Below are 17898 nucleotides of genomic sequence, written 5' to 3' on the forward strand. Positions count from 1 at the left end.
CTCATAGTCTGAGTTTCACAGAAAATAAGGCCCGAGGGAAAACTTAGGTGCTAGAACCTGTTTCTCCATGCCTTCAACCTGAGCTGGCCTTTTGAACTTTCATTAGCCTACAGAATGTGACAAAAACAATTTTGTACCAATTTAGACTGCAAGAGACCTTGCATGCTTCTGCTCTCTCTCTCCAGACCCTTGCCTCTCTATGTGAACAGACCAGGGCTAGCCTGGTGTAGCAGGGTGGTCTTTAAAGTCATGGATTGTAAAAACCTGCTGAGCCCACAGAAGCCACTTCAGGCAATTAGGCACATATGGACAGTAGATGAAACTACACAGGTGACTCTACAAAGCCCTCAATTTAGTAATTTTTATCTAAGCTTCATGCTACCCATATACTTAATAAGCCTATTTCCACTATTTATAACTCTTGTCATATCCTACGATTATCATGACAATGACCTCTAAATTATATGAAAGTATTTTACTTGTTTCTTATATGTCTTTATACTCTTCCCTCTCCCCAACTGGCATGTAAGTTCAATGAGAGCAGAACTTTTTCAATGCTGAAAGAATCTGCTCTTAAGTACTGGTTGAAACAAAAAACTACAGAAGACAGAGCAAGAGATAACCTCAGATAATGTGTTTCTTGGTTAAAAAATTCTATTTTTCCCCGAGGTCCCCTGAAAGAAGTCTTACTCCATAAGACTTCCATAAGATAAAGAGTCCTTGTCTGTCTTCTTCACAGATATACTGTTAGCATCTGTATCAGTATCTGGAATATAGTAGATGCTAAATAAATATGAGCTAAATGACTAAGTCAAATGGAGAGAGTATCCCTGATAGTATGGATAAATTCAAAACTTATTTATAGTTTACAAACTAAGACTATATAACCTATATTAAAAGAATGAAATCAGATATTTAAACTTAATTTCAAAGAGAAGAGTGTTTTAAGAAATCATTGCACAGAAGATGACTTTACTATCCTTTTAATGCCAACATAAACATTTCCTTGTCACCTAACTAGGTACTGACAGATGATTCTAGATAGCCAAGTCTTTGATTCCTTATTCAACACAGAGTCAATGAGTGGCAGAGGCCGGAATGAACCAAAGCTTTACTTTCTAGGAATCTTTCTGCAACCGCATTCTACTATACCATACATACATATCTAATGGATAAGTTATTTCCACTTATAACATATCCAGCTACTTGAGTAAATTATTATAAATTCTTTCTTATATAAATACATAAGAATTTAACTTATTAAAATCATTTACAAGAATCACACTTATTTGTATCTTCCCACAAAGTTAGGTACCATGTTAAGTGTTATATTAACTGAATTGAGGAAACAGAGTTTTTGTTCCCTGGGAGCTCACAACTTAAGAAAAGTTATGCTGATTTGGACACAATGTCAATGCTGTATGTTATTAGCTAGATCATATTTTAGGCTATAGCAGCCTTTTTTTTCTCATGTAGGCTCAGAACCAGAAAGTCACAAATTTTATTTGTTTTGAACCAACTTATTACTAAGGACTCCTGCCCCAAATAATTCTAGTTCTAAACATGAGTATATTCCTTTTCCTCTTCACATAAAAGCAGACAGTATTTTTCAGAGTTTATATATTGACATATTAATAAAAAACTTTCAGCATTTCCACACTGGTAAGTCTAACAGTCAGTTCCTCATCCTTGTCTTACTCAAAACTATCGACAGCATTTAACAAGACTGATCATCCTTCTCTCCTTGAAACACTCTACAACTGGCTTCCAGGATACCACTCTCCCTTGTTATCTCACTGGCACTCCTCAGTATCCTGTGCTGGTTCCTTCTCATCTTCCCAATCTCCAAACATTAGAAAATCCCAGGACTCACATCTCTTCTTTGTCTGTACTCACTTTCTAGTAGGGACTAGATGATTTCACCCAGTCCCATTATTTTAATGCTACCTACACGCTCTCAATGCTCAAATACCATCTCCAACCTGGATGTTTTTCCTTAACTCCAGAGATCTGTATATCCAGTTGCCTATTTGGCATCTCTACTTGGATATGTAACAAGCATCTCAAATTAAGATGACTTAAATTGAATTCCTGAATGTGTCCCATCTCCTCAGTCTTCTTCTCCATCTCAGTAAATGGCAAGAGCATCCTTTCAAATGCTCAGGCCAAAAACCGTGGAGGCTTCCTTGACTTTTCTTTCACTCAATCTGACATCCAATCCATCAGAAAACACCATTGCTCTATCTACCAAGAATCCAACCACTTCTTACTACCTCCGCATTTAAAAGCCCTCATCACCTCTTGCCTGGATTGTAGCCTTCTGGCCTCCTAGGTTCCATCTTTACCCCCTTAACAGACTGTTCTCTTAGCAATCACTGTGATCCATTTAACTGTTAAGCCTGATTATGTCACTCTTTTACTTTAAAAAATCTGATGGTTTCCCAGGCTCTTACTCTGACCTTCAAGAACCTTTCATGCTCTAGTCCTTTCTCTCTCTATATAGTCCTTTCTGCCAAATATCCACATTGCTTGCCCTACTTAAATATCTCATTCTTGACTACAACATATAAAATAGAAATATCTCTTTCCTATTCTTCTTCCTCTGTTTTATTTTTCTTCGCAGCACTCACTACCTGGCAAAAAATATACTTAATGATTGATTTTGTTTATTGTCTCCCTCTCCCCCAAGAATGTGAGCTCTCTGAAAGCAAGGACTTCTGATTGTTTGGTTTACAGCTGTATATTCAGAGCCTAGAACCTGGCCAATACTAGATGCCCATTAAGTATTTACCACATAAATGAAAGAACAAATGAAAAAACCCAGATAATAATTTTTTAGAATTCCTTCCTCTTTAGTAAATATAAATGATCAGTTTCAAAATACCTTTTATACCTCAATAAAACAAAACCTAAAATGAAAAATATAGAAGGCACAATATAGAATTGTGTCATTTCCCACACCTATCAAGAGTTACCACTACAATAACAAGATACAAAGGATTTCATTGAGTGATATTATGACATATACTATTCAACTTAAGAGACTTGTTTAAGATTGCTTCTGTCACAGCTGTTTGTCAACTTGCTTGGGGAACACTGAAAAACAGAAACAGAGGAAACAGAAAGGCAGGGAATTTTAATAAATTTTTTTCATATAATTGAAAACAATTATCCTAAGATATCTTTTATATCCTGCAAGTACTGACTTGAAAAGATTACTTTTTGTCTCATATTTCTAATCCATTTATTACTATTCCCTAGAATTAAGGAAACATTCTAATTATGAATTCAAAAACTTCTGTCCAAACTTTGGACCTGAAAGGAAATACTGCCAAGAAAACCCCAAGGGAGATGTGAGGAAAGAGAAAACAGTGAGTGTTTTTTACATAAAAAGGACACTATCATCATCTAAATAAACTTTTATCTAGTTCTCACTGGGCACCTGAATTAATGATGCCATGCATAAAAGATAAAATTAACTAGCAACATATTGTACTAATAAGTAAGCAAAGCAGACTAATGCAGAAGGAAAAAAAGAACAATGCTGAATTACAATGAACTGATATGCTCAATTTTTTTATAATGAAAACATTCCAATTCATATATTCCTTAATTTTTTTCATCCTATAACAACAAGTAGAAATCTCTGGGAAACCTAACAAAATAGTGAGTAACCTTAGCTGAAACCTGCTTGACACACAAAGGGAGCAACATACTGAAATCCATAGCTTGCTGTTTCCTTTATGTAAGGGGAACAAAGTCTCATAAATGGAACACTCTTAGTCTTTTGGTGCTAACTAGCCTCTAATCATAAGTCACTGGCTTCATGTTGGTTTATCCTCTCAGTTTTTAACCTTCCACTGATTATATCAAATCTCTACTGTCCATATTATACATGAGGCCTAAGGTTTAAATAAACTTAGCCTTTTCTCATGCCATTCTCAAGTCACTAAAGTTCCAAACACTTCTCCCCTCTACCCACTAGAGTTCTGTATTGCATTCTCCTTTGTGTTCACTGTCTTCAGGCTCAGTCATCTTCCCATGTGTCCTCACAATGTAAGACTCTTACAGTCCAGAGCTGCCAATCAATCAATTCTTAACATCTTAACAACTTGGGTCACAAGTCCCACTTTTGGATCTGAGCTTGCTGATAATTTCTCCTTTGACCATCTCAGCATTTCTTAAACCAATTACCTCTTCACAATTTTAATTTTAAATCCTAAACAATAATCCAATCTCTACACCAAGTTTTAGCTTTTTCTATTTCTTTTTCCTCTGGCTTCCTCGAATGATCAATTCCCAAGTGTCTCAAACTCCCTGTTAGTTCTTATTGTGCCCAATCCCCACAACTCTTACCATATTCTTAACTTTCACTAGGCTATTACGTAAGATTCCAAATTCATCTCCCTGACTCTAAATTCTAAACAGCAACCCCTTCTCCATCCCAACCAGTGATGCCAGACTAAGCATCTTCAAGCTAAATCACTGATTTGAAGTCACTCCCCTACTGAACACACACACAAATAAGTACACATACATATACCTACACATATGTATAAACACACATTAGGTTTCTCCATAATCAGGCTCCAATCTATCTTTTCCATGTTTACCTTTTGTACCCTTAATACACTCTCCATTCCAGTCTTACCATACTATTGACACAGTAGGTTTAAAATGCTTTCATATAACCATATCTTTGTTCGGACTGCTCCTTCTGTGGGGATGATCTTTTCCTCCTCTCCACATTTACTCCCTAGTCTCCCTGGCCATACCCTGTATACACTATCCTCATCAGTATTCTGTTTCCTGAAAAGAAGGTACTGCTTTCTGTATCCCTACCTATACTCTTGCTGTTTCCTCCTCTGCTTGTATGTCTTCCCCATTCACACCTGTTCCTTTTCCAGGCACCACCTTTCCAGATGAACCCATAAACATCTTTTGAGACTTCTAGGAATCACTTTTGCCAGAAAGTCTTTCTTATATTCTTCTGATTAGGCTAGGTATCTAGCCTCCTCCTCCTGGGAGGAGCTCTTATGAATGTCTGTCACTATATAACATGATTTTTAAAAACATTACTGGTTTTATTTTAAGTTCCTAGGTAAATCTTTACACTTCAAATTCTTGTTAACTTTCACAACAGCAGTATACTTGTCTTTTATATATTCTCTTTGTTCCTTTTAGGATCTGTGTTTTTCTTATTTCTTTAATAAAACTGTAATAACACTGTTGAGTGTCAAAAAATTAAGTACATCTATTCTGCATCCTGAACAACTCAATACTAAAGCAACTGAATGTTGCAAAGCAAGTTGGGCATCCACCCAAGTGATCATGGGAGGTGAGAAATCAAAATGTCCCACAGCAGAAAGAGTCAGAGCCCAAGCAGAATAAAGAGGGTGTAAGTATAGAAGATCCACTGCATCTTGGATTTCAGAGCCTGGGTGAGATGAGAAAGACAATCCCACAAGGGGCAGCTCAGTATAGGGTATCAGAGCCTGAGCAGGACAGGATGGATATCAACATGTACTGGTAACCCACAAGAGATATTAGAGTTCAAGTGAGGTGGGGATGGGTATCCTCATAGGGAGATGGCTCAGCATGGAGAATCAGAGTCTTATTGGGATGAGAAGAGCATCCACAGGTGGTGACAAACCAGTGTGTGATACTGGAATCTAAGAATGGTGAGGAACATGTCTACATGGAGGGGTGGGTGGTTAAGGGGTAGGTGGCATGGCATGGAAAGTTACGAGTCCAAGCAAGGTGAAGAGGTCATCCACGCAGAGTTGTCTGGCAGGGGGAGTCAAAGTCTGGGTGAGGTGGAGTGGAGGAGGACTTCCAAATATGGAGGCCTGTCAGCACAGGATGTCAAAGCCAAGTGGAGGTGACATCAGAGAAAACAGTATGGTAAGTAACTCTGAAAATTCTCTCCTCCATAAAAACAGCAAGAAAACTGGCAAAAACAGTTGGAATAAACTCTATCAGAACTCTCAAAATTAGCCAAGAGCTTGAACCCAGGATGCATTTACAGAAAGAAAAAGAAAGCAAGCATCTCAGTAAGAACAACAAGGTTTGTAACATTTTAACTTGCCCTAGTCCCTTCCCCTGCTCTCCAAATCCATGACAGCCTTGAAAAATTACAGTCCACATTCCCAGCTCAGCTTAGCAGACACCAGACGGAACAAAACAAAGCTGGAGCTCATACAAAGCTTCATTCACCAACAACCCCTCCAAATTATCACTATTTGACCTGTCTGGTGGCTCCTGGAAAGACCCCATTTGCAACACTATCTGTATTTGACTTGACTCAGAACTTACTCAGTGCAAAAGACCTTTTCCCCAAGAGGACGTTTGTTGAAAACAATTACAGGCGAGTATTTTATCCTCACAGCTGCTTAAGGCAGTGAACAACAGTTGGGGCAAACAGACTAATCAAAAAACTTGAAAGGAAAATCTGAGAATGAGATATCATAGGAACTTTGAAAAACTCCCACGTTCCTGGGAATCTAGAAGCTTATGCTATGTGCATGGCTAGAGCTGTGTGTATGCCCAGCAAAGACCTGAGAAGGCCCCAAGGTATCACTTTTGACAAACTAACTTTGGAGCTGTGTACAAGCAGGAAGCAACAGCTAAGGCAGTTAACTGCCTGGATGAGTGCTGAAGGTATGCCCTAATACACACAGAGTTCTTTGGCAAAGACTGGGAGATTTACTGGTTTCAGGCATTTAAAGACATCTCTGCCCAATCATTAACCAACCACTAAGCTAACCAAATAGTGACTTCAGTGGCCACACGAAACAGAATTAGTTCAAAAAGTTACTAAACCAACAGCAACCACAATAAGCAGGAACAATAAACACCCCCAGAAAGGGGGCAAAATCTAATTTCCATAATTGCCACATTTTGTTATTTAAAGTGTCCGTTATTTGGACATTTTTATGCTATCTAAGATGCTCACGTTATTTAAATGTACATTTATTATTTTAAATGTCCAAAAATAGTTTTTCAATAAAAAATTACAAGATAGGCAAAGAAATAAGAAAGAATGGCCCAAACACAGGAAGAAAAGCAAACAACAGAAACTGTCTCTAAGGAAATTCAGATGTTGGACTTACTAGACAATGACTTTAAGCCAGCTATTTTAAATATGAGCTAAAAGAAAACATGTCTATAGAACTAAAGGAAGGCAAGAAAAAAACCAAACAGAGAATGTGAATAAAGAGAAAAAAAGTTACTAAAAAAATAAAATTCTAGAGTTCAAAGTACAATAACTTTGAACTCTAGAAATGAAAAATTTTCTAGAAAGGTTCAACAGCTGATATAAGCAAGCAGAAAAAACAATGAACTCAAAATAGGTCAACTGATATTATCCATTGAGGAATAGAAAGAAAAAAGATAGAAGGAATAGAAAGAAAAAAGAATGAAGAAAGAGCATCAGAGATCTGCGCACACCATCAAGTAAACATTTTAAATAACAATACACATAAATAGAGTCCTGGAAGGAGACAATGAGAGAAGGTGGCAGAAATACTGGAAGAAATAAGGGCCAAAAATTTCCTTCCAAGTTTTGGAGAAAAACATTAACCTACACCTCCAAGAAGCTGAACAAACTCCAAGCAGAATAAACTTAAAGAGATCTACACATAGGCACATCCTTACCAGCTGCTAAATGACAAAGACAAAAAAAAAAATCTTGGAAGCAGCAAGAGAAGCGACTCATCATGTATGAGACATAAGAAGATTAACAGTCACTTCCACAAGTCATTTCTTTTCAGAAAATATGGAGGCCAAAGGCAGTGGGAAGACATATTCAAAGTTCTGAAAGGAAAACCAAACAAACAAAAACAAACTGTCAAGAATTCTATATGCAGCAAAACTACCCTTCAATAAAGGTAAAATTTAAACATTCCCAGATAAGCAAAAACTAAAAGAATTTGTTGCAGACCTGCCCTACAAGAAGAAATGCTAAAGTGAGTCCTTCAGGCTGAAATGGAAGGGCACTAGACAATAACTCAAATACAAATAAATATAGAAGACACTATAAATGTGTTTCTTGCCCATAGCTTTTTTCTCCTATCCAATTTAAGAGAACTGCACAAAGCAATAATTATAAATGTGTTGATGGGCACACAATGTACGAAGATGTAATTTTGTATGACAATAACAGCAAAAGGGTGGGGGAGTGGAGCTACCTATATAGGCACAAAGTTTAAGTAGACTGTTGAAATTAACTTAGTTTAATCCAAACTAGATTCTTATGACTTAATATGTTAATTGTAGGACAGCCACTAAAAAACGACAAAAGAATTTTAAAAGTACTCTAAAAAATATCTAACACAGAAGAAGACAGTGATGGACGAATAGAGAAACAAAAAAGATGTGACACACAGAAAACAAAGTAGCAGGGTGCAAATTCTACCTTATCAATAACTAAATGTAAATAGATAAAATTAAACCCTCAAATTAAAAGGCATTAGTTCGTAGAATGGATTAAAAAAAATAGTGATCCAACTGTATGCTGTCTACAAGAGATACAGTTTAGATTAAAACATATGAATAGATGGAAAGTAAAATGATGAAAAAAGGTATACCACACCAATACTAACCAGACAAAACAGACTTTAAGACAAAAATTATTACTAAAGACAAGGGACATTTTATAACAATAGAAGGGTAAATCCATCAAGCAGATAAAACAATTACAAACACATATGCACCTAACAGAGCATCAAAATATATTAAGTAAAAACTCACAGAACTGAAGGAAAAAAACAGATGATTCAACAATAATAGTGACTTCAATACCCTACTTTCAATACTGGGTAGAACTGGACAGAAGATAACAAGGAAATAGAAGACCTGAACAACACTATAAGGCAACTAGGCCTAAGAGACATTTATCAATACTCCACCAAACAACAGCAGAATATTCACACTCTTCTCAAGTGAACAGAAAACATTCTCTAGGAGAAACTATATTTTGGAACATAAAACTTTAAGTTTCTGTAAGTAAAATGGAAAATACATTCTCCAACCACAAAGTAATAAAATTAAAAATCAACAGAAAAAAGAAATCTAAAAATTTCACAAGTATGTAGAAATTAAAAACCACATTCCTAAATAATCTATGAAAAAACCACAAAGGGAATTAGAATCCCAAGCAGATGAGAAGAGTGTCCACACAAGAGGGTGTCCAATTCCCTAGCAAAGGAAGTCAGAGCCCGTGTAAGCCAAGGAAGGTGTTACTAGAAGTGGCCTGATATGGACTATCAAACCTGAGCCAGGTAAGGAGAATACATAGCTCTACAGACCCAGGTATTTGGCAGACATTTTCTCAAAAATGAAGCAAGTGAGCCCATCACTTCATAGAAAACAACTGAGAATATTTGTTGCCAATGACAAACTTAGAGTTAAAAACAAAAATCAGAACTTTAGAAAACAAGTATCCTCTATCATGAGCTTGAAAAGCTACTCAATATTTAAAGACTTTTCTGACGAGATCAGCGGCATTATTAACAAATGTGGATTTTTAAAATATTGTACTATAAAGTGTGCCAACGTTTAGGGAATCTACGTAACTCAATAAACCAGTATTTTCCAGTTGACTAATTTATGATGATTCAAAAATCACAAATGGGTAAAAGAACCACTCAAATTACAAGACAAATGAATGAACCATTTTTTAATGGAATGAAAAGTCCACAGGTTGGCACTGGAAAAGCTGAACATCCATAGGCCAAAAGGAAAAGAAAAGGGGAGAGGAGGAGGAGGAGGAGGAGGGGGAGGAGGAGGAGGGGGAGGGGGGGAGGAGGAGGAGGGAGAGGAGGGGAGGAGGGGGAGGAGGAGGGGGAGGAGGAGGAGGAGGAGGGAGAGGAGGGGAGGAGGGGGAGGAGGAGGAGGAGGGGGAGGAGGAGGAGGAGGAGGAAGGGAGGGAGGAAGGGAGGGAGGGAGGGAGGGAGGGAGGAAGGAAGGAAGGAGATAAAAAAAGAACCTCAATCTAAATCTCACACTGTACAAAAATTAATTAAATAAAAGCTAACTCAAAATTATGATTTTTTTAGATATAAAATGTAAACCAATAAAAGTTGGAGAAGTAAAGAAATGAGAAAATCTTTGGGACCTAGAGCCAGGTGAAGATCTCACAGGCATGACACCAAAAGTACAACCCATAAAAGAAAAAGATTGATAAACTGAACTTCATTAAAAATTTAAAATTTTGCACTGCAAAAGACCCTGTTAAGAGGATGGAAAGACAAGCTATGGGAGAAAATATTTGAAAACCTCATATTCAACAAAGGTCTTACATCTAAACACATAAAGAACTCTCAAAACTCAACATTAAAAAAACAACCCAACTGGAAAATGGGCAGAAGAGAGATGTAAACATTTCACCAAAGAGCAGATACATATGGCAAATAGCACAAGATGTTCAACATCACTAGCTACTAGGGAAATGAAAATTAAAACCACAATGAAATATTACTACACTCTGTCAGAGCACCTTAAATAAATAAAAAATAGTGATAACATCAAATGCGGACAAGAATGCAGAGAAGTCAAATATCTTGTATACTGCTGGTGGGAAGGTAAAACAGAGGTGAATACAAAAATTCTGAAAACACAGTTTAGTGATTACTTATAACTAACCACATACCTACCACATAATCCAGCATTTCACTCTTTGGCATTTACCTCAGAAAAATGAAAACTTGTGCTCACACAAAAAACCTGTATGCTGGGACTTCCCTGGCAGTCCAGTGATTAAGACTCTGCACTCCCCAGTGGTTAAGAATCTGCCTGCCAATGCAGGGGACATGGGTTCGAGCCCTGGTCTGGAAAGAGCCCACATGCCGCAGAAGCAACTAAGTCCACGCGCCACAACTACTGAGCCCGTGCGCCTAGAGCCCACGCTCAACAAAAAAAGCCACCGCAATGAGAAGCTCGCACACCTCAATGAAGAGTAGCCCCTGCTCACCGCAACTAGAGAAAGCCCGCAGGCAGCAACAAAGACCAAACGCAGTCAAAAATATAAATAAATAAATACTCTGTGCTCCCAATGCAGGGAGCCTGGGTTCAATCCCTGGTCAGGGAACTAGATCCCACATGCCGCAACTAAAAGATCCCACATGCCACAACTAAACATCTCACGTGCTGCAACTAAAGATCCCACACGCCACAACTAAAGATCCTGCACGCAGCAATGAAGATCCTGCACACGGCAACGAAGAACCGGCGTGCCGCAACTAAGATCCTGCACAGCCAAATAAATAAATAATATATATTTTTAAAAACCTGTACGCCAATGTTCATACCATTTATTTGTAATCCCCCACACACACCCAAAAAAGGAATCAATCCAAATGTCCTTTGGTGAGTGAATGGTTAAACTCTGGTACATTCACACAAGGTAACACTACTCAGCAAAAAAAGGAATGAGCTACTGATATATGCAACAACCTGGCTGGATCTCAAGGCTATTAAGCTTAATGAAAAAGTCAATCTAAAAAGTTTACATACTTTATAATTCCATTTATGCAACATTTTTTGAACTGATGAAACTATACAGATGGAGAATGGAACAGGAATTTTCAGGGGATAAGGACAAGGCAGAGAGGGAGAGTTCCTCTGAGGTGATGAAATCATTCTATATCTTAACTGTGAATCTATACGTGGGATAAAAACATGCAGAATCATAGACACACACAAAAACACCTAAAAAAAGGCAAAAAACCGAATATGGTCTTATAGTCCAGTTAACAGTATAGCATCAATGTCAATCTCCTAGTTTTGATATTGTACTCCAATTATATAAGATGCTAACATTAAGGGATGCTGAGTGAAGTGTTATTTTTGCAACTTCCTATGAGTCTATCATTATTTCTAAATAAAAAGTTAGGGGGAAAAAGTTCATTAATACAAGTTTAAATTCTACATTGCAGTTAATCTTCAAGAAATTATTTATCACTGCCATTTTAAACCAGTTATCATTGAATATCTTCAATTACCTAAAAAGGCTATTAAAATATTCCAACTACGTATATGTTTGAGGACTGATTTTCTTCATATTCTTCAGCCAAAATAACATATTGCAACAGATTGAAGCAATTATGAGAATTCAGCCATTATCTGTTAAAGAAGACATTAAGGAAATTTGCAAAAAACGTGAAACAAATCCACTTGTTGTGAAAAGTAGTTATTTTTCATAAAAAATTTTATTTGTTACATGTAATACATCTTTTAAAAAATTAATTTTTAAATTCCTTAGTTTTAATTTCTAATATAGTAAATATGAGTAAATATAACCCTTATATAAATAAGTTCTGAAGTTCTAAATTTTTTAAGACTGTAAAGTTGTTCTAAGGCCAAAACGATAGAGAACTGCTGCTAAAATACTCAGGGATGATGGAGCATCAGATGAACAACTTACTCTCAATTAATTTGGGGAAAAACAGGTTATTTTACGGAACTCCAAACTTCTAAGTTTGTGATCATTTAACAACTTTTAAAAGGTTAATTAGAAATAATAGAAACAAAATAAAAGAACAGGCTATAGACTAGGAATAGATCTTTGTAACTCATTTCTAAAAAAGGATTTGAGTCTAGAAAATATAAAAAACTTAGCAGATTTCTAAGAAAAGGCAAATACTGCACTAAGAAGTGGGCAGGCAATTCACAGAAGATATTTAAAAGGCCATTAAATACCCAACAGCACTAGTAATTAGAGAAATATGAAAAGCTATAACTGCCATCAGGTTAGGTGAAAAAGTCTGCTAAAACCAACATGGGAGAAAGTGGAGCTGTGAGAATTCACACTCTGCTGGTAAAAGTATCAACTGTCAAAATGACTTTGGAGAGTAACTTGGCAAAAATTTGATGAATTAGAAAATGTCCAAGTAAACCCATTTGATCTATCAATTCTACTTCTAGGTATTTACAGTATGAAAACTTCTATATTTGCACAAGGAGCCACTGCGGCAAGATTACACTACCCAATGGAAAAATAAATCACTACACCTAAAGGAAGCAACAGAAACAGATCTCAGAAGAGATGGTAAACAATAAAAACAAAAAGACAAAAAACAGAAAATTCCTTCCAGAATTAGCTCAAGATAGCAGAGTAGAAGGATGTGCACTCACCTCTTTTTACGAGAACACCAGAATCACAACTAACTGTTGAACAACCATCCACAAAAAATGCTAGAACCTACCAAAAAAGATATCCTACATCCAAAGACAAAGAATAAGCCACAACAAGACAATAGGAGGGGTGCAATCACGATAAAATCAAATCCCATACCCATGGGTGGGCAACCCACAAACTGGAAAACAATTATACCACAGAAGTTCTCCCACTGGAGTGAAAGATCTGAGCCCCATGTCAGGTTTCCCAGTTGCCTGGGGGTCTGGCAACGGGAGGAGGAGTCGCCAGAGAATCTGGCTTTGAAGACCAGCAGGATTTGATCACAGGACTTCCACAGGAATGGGGAAAACAGAAACTCCACTCCTGAAGGGCACACACAAAGTCTCGTGTGAACCAGGACCCAGGGGAAAAAAGCAGTGACCCCTTAAGAGACTGGGCCAGACCTAACCGCTAGTATTGGAGGATCTCCTGCAGAGGCAGAGGGTGGTTGTGGCTCACTGTGCGGACAAAGACACTGGCAGCAGCAGTTCTGGGAAGTACTCATTGGCTTGAGACCCTCACCTCCCGGAGGCCACCATGAGCCCCACCAAACAGCCTGTAGGCACCAGTGCTGGGTCACCTCAGGCCAAACAACCAACAGGGAGGGAACACAGCCACACCCATCAGCAGACAAGTGGGTTTAAGTTTTACTGAGCACAGCCCTACCCACCAGAGGGACAAGACCCAGCTCCACCCACCACCTCTTCCCCCCAGTCAGGAAGCTTGCACAAACCTCTTAGATAGCTTCATCCACCAGACGGCACACAGCAGAAGCAAGAAGAACTACAGTCCTGGAGCCTGGGGAACAAAAACCACAATCATAGAAAGTTAGACAAAATGAAACAGCAGAGGAATATGTCCCACATGAAGGAACAAGATAAAAACCCCAGAAAAACAACGAAGTGAAATGGAGATAGGCAACCTTCTAGAAAAAGAATTCAGAATAATGATAGTGAAGATGATCCAGGATCTTGGGGAAAAAATGGAGGCAAGGATCAAGAAGATGCAAGAAATGTTTAACAAAGACCTAAAAGAACAAAAGAACAAACAGATTAACAATACAGTAACTGAAGTGAAAAATACACTAGAAGGTATCAATAGCAGAATAACTGAGACAGAAAAATGGATAAGTGACCTGGAAGACACAATGATAGAAATCACTGCTGAACAGAATAAAAAAAAAAGAATGAAAAGAAATGAAGAAAATCTAAGAGACCTCTGGGACAACATTAAAACACACCAACATTTACATTATAGGGGTCCCAGAAGGAGAAGAGTGAGAGAAAAGACCTCAAAATATATTTGAAGAGATAACAGCTGAAAACATCTCTGACATGGGAAAGGAAACAGTCACCCAAGTCCAGGAAGCACAGACAGTACCAGGCAGGATAAACCCAAGGAGGAACATGCCAAGACACATAGTAATCTAAATGACAAAAACTAAAAACAAAAAATATTAAAAGCAACAGGGGAAAACAACAAATAACATACAAGGGAACTCACACAAGGTTATCAGCTGATTTCTCAGCATAAACTCTGCAGGGCCAAAGGGAGTGGCACAATATATTTAAAGTGATGAAAGGGAAGAACCTACAACCAAAAATACTCTATGTAGCAAGGCTCTCATTCAGATTTTACAGACAAGCAAAAACTAAGAAAATTCAGCATCACCAGACCAGCTTTGCAATAAATGCTAGAGGAACTTCTCTAGGCAGGAAGAGACCAGCAACTTTAACAAACCTTGTACATATACAGACTGCTATATCAAAACCTCATGGAAACAACAAACCCCAAAACTACAATAGATACACACACAAAAGAAGAAAAAGCAACCCAAACACAACACTAAAGATGGTCATCAAACCACAAGAGAAGAAAACAAAAGAGGAAAGGAAGAAAAAAGACCTACAAAAACAAACCCAAAACAATTAAGAAAATGGCAATAGGAACATACATATCAATAATTACCTTAAATATAAATGAATTAAATGCTCCAACCAAAAAACAAAGAATGGATACAAAAACAAGACCTGTATATATGCTGTCTACAAGAGACCCACTTCAGACCTAGAGACACATACAGACTGAAAGTGAGGGGATGGAAGAAGGTACTATATGCAAATGGAAATCAAAAGAAAGCTGGAATAGCAATACTCATTTCAGACAAAATAGACTTTAAAATAAAGACTGTTAAAAAGACAAAGAAGATACTACATAATGATCAAGAGATCAGTCCAACAACAAGATATAACAATTGTAAATATATATGCACCCAACATAGGAGCACCTCAATAAATAAAGCAAATACTAACAGCCAAAAAGGAAGAAACCAACAGTAACACAACAACAGTGGGAGACTTTAACACCCCACTTTCGTCAATGGACAGATCATGCAGACAAAAAATCAATAAGGAAACACAGGCCTTAAATGACACATCAGACCAGATAGACTTGATATTTATAGAGCATTCTATCCAAATGCCACAGAATACACGTTCTTCTCCTGTGCACAAGGAACATTCTCCAGGACTGACCACATGCTGGGCCACAAAAAGCAAGCCTCGGGCTTCCCTGGTGGCACAGTGGTTAAGAATCTGCCTGCCAATGCAGGGGACACGGGTTCGAGCCCTGGTCTGGGAAGATCCCACATGCCGCGGAGCAACTGGGCCCGTGAGCCACAACTACTGAGCCTGCGCGTCTGGAGCCTGTGCTCCGCAACAAGAGAGACCACGACAGTGAGAGGCCCGCACACCGTGATGAAGAGTGGCCCCCGCTTGCCGCAACTAGAGAAAGCCCTCGCACAGAAACGAAGACCCAACACAGCCAAAAATAAATAAATTTAAAAAAAAAAAAAGCAAGCCTCGGTAAATTTAAGAAATTTGAAATCATATCAAGCACCTTTTCCAACCATGATGCTATGAGATTAGAAATAACTATAAGAAAAAAATGTAAAAAGCACAAACATGTGGTGGCTAAACAACATGCAACTAAACAACCAATGGATCACTGAAGAAATCAAAAAGGAAATCAAAAAATACCTAGAGACAAATGAAAACAAAAGCACAACGATCCAAAACCTATGGTATGCAGCAAAAGCAGTTCTAAAAGGGAAGTTTATAGCAATACAATCTTACCTCAGGAAACATGAAAAATCTCAAATAAACAACCTAAACTTACACCTAAAGCAACTAAAGAAAGAACATCAAAACCTGAAGTTACTAGAAGAAATCATAAAGACCAGAGCAGAAGTAAATGAAATAAAGACAAAGAGAACAATAGTAAAGATCAATGAAACTAAAAGCTGGTTCTTTGAAAAGAAAAAAAAAATTGATAAACCTTTAGCCAGACTCATCAAGAAAAAAAAAAAGGAAGAGGACTCAAATCAATAAAATTGAAAATGAATAAGTTACAACTGACACCACAGAAGTGCAAAGGATCATAAGAGACTACTACAAGCAACTGTATGCCAATAAAATGGACAACCTGGAAGAAATGGACAAATTCTTAGAAAGGTACAATCTCCCAAGACTGAACCAGGAAGAAATAAAAAATATGAACAGACCAATCACAAGCACTGAAATTGAAACTGTGATTTAAAAACTTCCAGCAAACAAAAGTCCAGGACCTGATAGCTTCACAGGTGAATTCTATCAAACATTTAGAGGAGAGCTAACACCTATCCTTCTGAAACTGTTCCAAAAAACTGCAGAGGAACGAAAACTCCCAAATTCATTCTATGATGCCACCGTCACCCTGATACCAAAACCAGACAAAGATACCACATGAACAGAAAATTGTAGGCCAATATCACTGATGAACACAGATGCAAATATCCTCAACAAAATACTAACAATCCAAATCCAACAATATATTAAAAGGATCATACAACAAGATGAAATGGGATTTATCCCAGAGATGCAGGGATTTTTCAACATCCGCAAATCGATCAGTGTGATACACCACATGAACAAATTGAAGAATAAAAACCATATGATCATCTCAACAGATGCAGGAAAAAGCTTTTGACAAACTTTAGCACCCATTTTTGATAAAAACTCTCTAGAAAGTGGGCATAGAGGGAACATACCTCAACATAATAAAGGCCATATACGACAAACCTACAGCTAACATCATACTCAATGGTGAAAAGCTAAAAGCTTTTCCTCTAAGATCAGGAATGAGACAAGGATGTCCTCTCACCACTTCTATTCAGCACCATTTTGGAAATCCTAGCTACAGCAATCAGAGAAGAAAAAGGTATCCAAATTGGAAAAGCAGTTAAAACTCTCACTGTTTGCAGATGACATGATACTATACATCAAAAATCCTAAAGATGCTACCAGAAAGCTACTGGAGCTCATCGATGAATTTGGTAAAGTTGCAGGTTACAAAACTAATATACAGAAATCTGTTGCATTGCTATACACTAACAATGAAAGATCAGACAGAGTAATTCAAGAAACAATCCCACTTACCATCACATCAAAAAGAATAAAAAACCTAGGAATAAACTACCTAAGGAGACCAAAGACCTGTACTCCAAAAGCTATAAGATGCTGGTGAAAGAAATCAAAGATGACACAAACAGATGGAAAGATACACCATGTTCTTGGATTGGTAGAGTCAGTATTGTCAAAACGACTATACTACCCAAGGCAATCTGCAGATTCAGTGAAATCCCTATCAAATGCCACTGGCATTTTTCATACAACTAGAACAAA

The 17898-nt window shown here is 37.5% G+C and overlaps 1 protein-coding gene across 3 annotated transcripts in view; it reads right to left on the bottom strand.

The window, feature by feature from the left end:
- Positions 1-17898, bottom strand: part of SHOC2 (SHOC2 leucine rich repeat scaffold protein) — a 99566-nt gene that overhangs the window by 51918 nt on the left and 29750 nt on the right. The window contains exon 2 of one of the 3 annotated variants that reach the window (XM_061193390.1): positions 13911-13975. The exons of the other annotated variants lie outside the window; for them this stretch is intronic. The gene's annotated coding sequence lies outside the window, so the exon portion shown is untranslated. The remainder of the gene's footprint in view (positions 1-13910; positions 13976-17898) is intronic. 3 annotated transcript variants of the gene reach the window in all.

The sequence above is a fragment of the Eubalaena glacialis genome, chromosome 1 (genome assembly GCF_028564815.1).
Source record: "Eubalaena glacialis isolate mEubGla1 chromosome 1, mEubGla1.1.hap2.+ XY, whole genome shotgun sequence".
NCBI lineage: Eukaryota > Metazoa > Chordata > Mammalia > Artiodactyla > Balaenidae > Eubalaena > Eubalaena glacialis.